This window comes from Sinocyclocheilus rhinocerous, unplaced genomic scaffold (assembly GCF_001515625.1).
Source record: "Sinocyclocheilus rhinocerous isolate Xijiao unplaced genomic scaffold, SAMN03320098_v1.1 scaffold265, whole genome shotgun sequence".
NCBI classification, from domain to species: Eukaryota; Metazoa; Chordata; class Actinopteri; order Cypriniformes; family Cyprinidae; genus Sinocyclocheilus; species Sinocyclocheilus rhinocerous.
The window spans coordinates 46,692-52,027 of record NW_015645861.1 but is presented as its reverse complement, the minus strand read 5'-3'; the positions used below and the strand labels follow the sequence as shown (position 1 = coordinate 52,027).

General features: G+C 35.8%; 1 protein-coding gene across 1 annotated transcript in view; it reads left to right on the top strand.

Annotated features, from left to right (window-relative positions):
* Positions 1-735: 735 nt before the first annotated feature.
* The window catches only part of LOC107706929 (myocyte-specific enhancer factor 2A-like), a 26,744-nt gene continuing 22,143 nt past the window's right edge, over positions 736-5,336 (top strand). The window contains exon 1 of the mRNA XM_016510784.1: positions 736-913. The gene's annotated coding sequence lies outside the window, so the exon portion shown is untranslated. The remainder of the gene's footprint in view (positions 914-5,336) is intronic.

Here is a 5,336-nt window from a genome sequence, read left to right as displayed (position 1 = left end):
ATGCCAAAAATCATTAGGATATTAAGTAAAGATCATGTTCCATGAAGACATTTTGCAAAATTTCCTACCGTAAATATATCCTTAGGAACAATATTGCTTGTGATATTTTTATGTATATCATCTGGAAATGCTCAGGCAACAGAGTTCAATGAAAGGTCCACTCTGTGTGTCTGAGAATTGAAATACGATCTTTAATAGTGTATTGACAGTATTTTACTCTTCCACTGCTCAAAGCTAAATAAACACTTGCATTCAGTACTGTGCTTTCTGAAAATGCTCAAACGACCTTTGCTTCGACTTTGTTGTAAAATATATATATTTTAAAATGATTTTCAGTCTATATGCATTTAATTTGGAAGTTGTTAAAGTAAATATATGCAAATATAATCATGTCTGATTGCATTGTCCTATCCTAACAAACCATACATCAATGGAAAGATTATTAAATTCAGCTTAAATCTCCATTTCAAAAAATTAACCCATATGACTGGTTTTGTGGTCCAGGGTCAAATTTAATTCTTTGCATGTGTCCTCAAAATTATTCATTGATACATTTATGCACAAATGTCCGCTAATATTGAGATAGATAGACACAGACAGACAGATAGATAGATAGATAGATTCTGATGATGTAATTGTTAATAGGCTGTACTGCATGAGGCATTGTTGTGTATATGGCATGTTATCTGGTGACACAGAAGCATCAGTGTGTGTGTGTGTGTGTGAGGTGGGCTGGAAGGTCTCTGAAGGACACTGATGGAGGAGGGAGGAGCTGCCTGGGAGCTCTGGATCATCCAGCAGTGCATGCACGAGACCAGGAATTACTCGGGATAATAATACAGTGTTCATCAATCCTCATCTTTGAATCCACCCCTTCGGTTTGCGATCCTTTTGTCTTTCTCCAACTCTGACGGTAAGAACTCAGCTGCTCTCCGATATAGTAACGCGGATTAAAACGCTTGTTGGTGAACTGATCAGTCACATTAAGAAAGGTAATTCGCTAATTTATTCCCGTTAATGAGTTAAATTACGCGCAATTGTGTGACGTCATCAGTGCACGGCGTTTACGCGTTTTTGTTGAACGCGCGTGATGATGGGATTAAAAAAGACAGAAAGTTACTGCCACTTTGGTTTATAAACTGGGTTTATTGAATCGCACTTTAGTCGTATAATAGCGCTATATTCTCGATATTTGCTATATCTAATACCCTGCCGTTTTGCTGTAACGTCTCTTTTTTTAAAGTATTTTTACATTTATTTAACAGTTATTTGCAGTATTTATCGGCTTGTGATATAATAGATATAATGCAATCTCAAGGAATATGTAAATTATACAGAGTATATGTGAGCTTTGTTGTTAGATTTTTCAGGCTTTTGCACTAATTGGACTCTTAAAGCCAGATTTAATGTAGGCTATAGATTTCACTGCATTAGATAAGAAAATATTAGAGGCACATTGGCTTTTATGTGCATTTATTACTTTTCAAAAAGAGTAGTGTAAAGAAGTCTAATTATCAAATGATGGTAAACTTATTCTGAACACTAAAAATCACATTGACAACTGAATATAAATGCAAAATTTATTGCAAAATGGTTCAGATGAACAGTTATTTAAAAATGATTTCAGGTGTGAATTTACTATCTAGGTCCTTGTATACTGCATGCTGTAATACATCTTAACTTTAGGAGTTTATTAAACAATGTGTTAACCTTGTATCACAACAGGTCCGTTTACTTCAAGTATGCTCCCAGATGTTAAAAGTCTATGCATCAATTTAGGAGTTTTAAGAGTCGAGGACCAATGTCATGGCATTAATTCTCTTTCTACCACACTTTTCAGGCTGCATTTGACCACTTCAGGTTTTCAGTTTACCTAGACTAGCTCAGCATTTGTAATCTATTTAGACTTTATAGTTATACTGGCCCTTTAAAACATGCATGTTGTTTATATGTGTAATTTTATGTTTGATCCATTACATTTATTTAACAGCTTGTCTAATCTAACATATGCTGTACTTCAGAAGAATGCACCGCATGCTCACATGGGGTCAAATTCAAAAACAGAGCCGTAAACCTCTGGCTGACTTCTGCCTGACCGCCGCTCCACATGTTTGAAACGAAATAAATTGACCATCTTTCAGAAATTATACTCGATAAAAACAGAAATCAAATATAATTGTCTCTAAATATTAGCTCCCCAGTTTGGCTTCCTGCAGTCCCATGAAGCTTGCTTTTGTGAAGTGTAAATAGAAACGTCAGCACTTTGCCAAATCAAACTGTACATTAGATTTAAGGAAGGAGCACGAGTGCGCTTTATTAGACTGACTGTTAAGATTCAGTGATCGCGGCCAAACCTGAGGGCTTGAGGGTTGGCGCTGTGCCTCTGGGATTTGACTGCCAACTTCTCTAGCTGTCTGGCAATGCTTAAAATACAGTGTAATGCGGGATACAATTCTGTTGTGAGCCACGAGCCACATTGTGTTATTACATCTAGCAAAGGTTTAGAACTATAGGGAACTATTTGCAGTAGTCTAAGAAGTAACTCTTTAAAGACCCCCTGTTGTGAAAATCAAGTTTTTAACGTTGTTTACATGCCTATCTGGTGTTTTTAATATGCTTAAAGACAAACCATGTGCAAATTCATCATTCAACACTATTGTTGAGCATGTTCTCCTTAAAACTGCTGTGTACCAAAGACAGTCCCAGAAATGTGGTTTGAAAACCTCCCCTGATTCCTTTCGTCGCAACCATGTAACCAATCCTCTCAACTTGTGGAATCACTTCAACTTGGGGGCTTTTCATATAATTAACAAAGCATTTCTACCTAAGGATGATGATTTTTCAAAGGTAGCTGTCTGAGATGGCGAACTGAGACATGGTTTATCTAACATTAGCCGCACATTATTAGCTCGTTGATAATGTAGTCAAACCAAAGGCTAATGATATCAATTATCTTCCCAGCATTGTAAAGAGTGATACATAAAGTCAATTAGCATTCTGATAGATCGACTTGTACAGCCCTGTATAATTCACTCTTCCTCTTTGGAATCAGTTTCTGGTTCAAACATGGCTGAATTAAACCAAAACATTGCCACTTGTGTAGCGTTTACTACTTCAGTTAGCCGAGTGAATGTGGAGCCGTGTGTGACTGAGTGGAGGCGGGGACTAATTTGCATATTCATGCTTCTGTGTAAACTAAATGAGATAAGGGTGTAGATTTATATTGAGGCCAGACGTGAAGAAATTATTTTCATTTAACACTTAAATATGTCGTTTTGATTATCAAAGATGAGTTTTAAGATTAGTTTGTGAAGAATAAGTGTTTAATAAGAATTAGTTTGTGTGCATTTAGTTTGTTGAAGAATAAAGTGTTAACGCGCGGTCACATTAAAACAGTTTATGCAAGATTTCATCAGCTTAAACACAAGTGAAGTGAGTGATTTCTATTGAAATTTGTCTGCAAAATTTAGCAGAGCGGCAGTAAATGTGACCGTGGCGATGGGAATTTTCTTTATTATTACATGGCTTTCTGCAGTAGCCTACTTGACTTCGTGCCATTCTGCAGTTCAATTATTTTTGCATAATGCCCGTTAATAATTTACTGTTGTACATGGCAACCAATTTCTTAGTTTTGGTGGTGTCTTTCTTCTCATGTTATAAAATAATTTATATCCAAATCAGTATTTTATATCTATTTATTTGGTGAATGACCATCTAATAAGCATAATAATGTACAGTCAGTGTGTTATAACGGTGGTATAAGGGGTTTATTTTGTGATAATGACCAGCTAACTGAGATTTAGAATCAGATCAGAATTTGAATTGGTTTCAAATCTGACTCATCTTTTTACTTTCCTTGTCGATATGGAGGATCACATGAGGTTTCCTGATCTAATTGGAGTTAGTTGGCTTAGTCTCCTTTGAATCCTATTCCTCAAAGCAATCCTCTGTAGATCTGTTAAGGATCTTTGGTGTGACCTTTGACCCAGTAATAGTAGTGTTGCATAACGGTTCACATTTTTCTGTCATTTTATGGATCTGACAAGTAGGTTTCTGCAAGGAAAGGGAGATTAGGTTGTCTCTGTAAAATAAATTGCATTTATATTTTATGAAGGAACTGTTCTCGTAGACGTTGCTTCGTTAGAGAGTTGAGGGTTTGTTGTCTTTTGCTGTTGTAAAATGTTAGAGGTTTGTTAGGAGTTCTTTCCATCCAAGGTGAATTTTCCATAATCTGGGCTTTGTTCACACTGCTAGTGTTTCAGATTTGTTTTTTTGAATCTAATGTTTAGGACTGACTGTATGAAATCATATCAGTTCGTTCAAACAGTGTAGTCAATATTTGGTTTATCTACTCCAGTTGCAATGACTAAAGACTTTCATCTGGAACTTCTCAGAGCTGCTGTCAGTGTGGAAAGTCAGTGTTTGATTTGAGTGCATATATGACACAAAGTATAAATGGTTTCAGGTCGAGACATTCCTCATTCTAACTAATTCAGAGACAACATGAGATTAGCGTACATTAGTTCTCAGCGTGAGCTTTGTGATATCATGAAGGAGCACAGCAGGATGGAGTCTGTCGGTAGCTCTTACGTCTGGGACTCAGCAGGGATTTAAGTCCTAACATAAATAGGAAGCGTTCTGTTTGCTGAAAGGGCAGAATATTAACGACAGAGCAAAAACAAATCTGAGGAGATATACTTGCAAAAATGCTTTTAGAACCTCTAAGGAATAGGCTTCTGGGGATATTTGGCAGATCTTATTAAATGTGTTTTTAGTTTTGACTGGGCTCTTTTATATAAGACAAGGTTGACTGGGCTTTATTTAATGACTTTTATAGTTTCATTAATTTAATCAATGACTTGTTGTGCTATGTGCTAAGTGATTTCTTTAATTTTTGTAGATATTTGTAGATAAAGTGTAGGGGTGTGCGATACTGAGTCTGACAAAAAATAATATCTCGATATTTTCTGGGATTTTATCGATAACGATAATTAGACGATATTTTGCTGAGTGTGTTATTGTGCTGGTGTCTTAAGGACTACTGTGGACAGCTGACTCCTAAGGTTTTTGATATTCCTCATATTCAGTGTATGACTCTTTTCCAATAAGTTTAAATAGATTTTTACCTGTTATGGGCATTTTTCCCTTTATAGAGCCATTTTTCTAAGTGTGCATTATCTTTTAAGTCAAATTCTTATATTTAATCAGTGAATTAGAATAAAAAGACATTTGGGCTGTTACCAAGCAAATTAAATCAGTATCAATAAAATTCATCTTTGCAATGCAGATGAAACACAGAAGCTGCATCTGAAGTGGCATTTAGATGTATTTACACA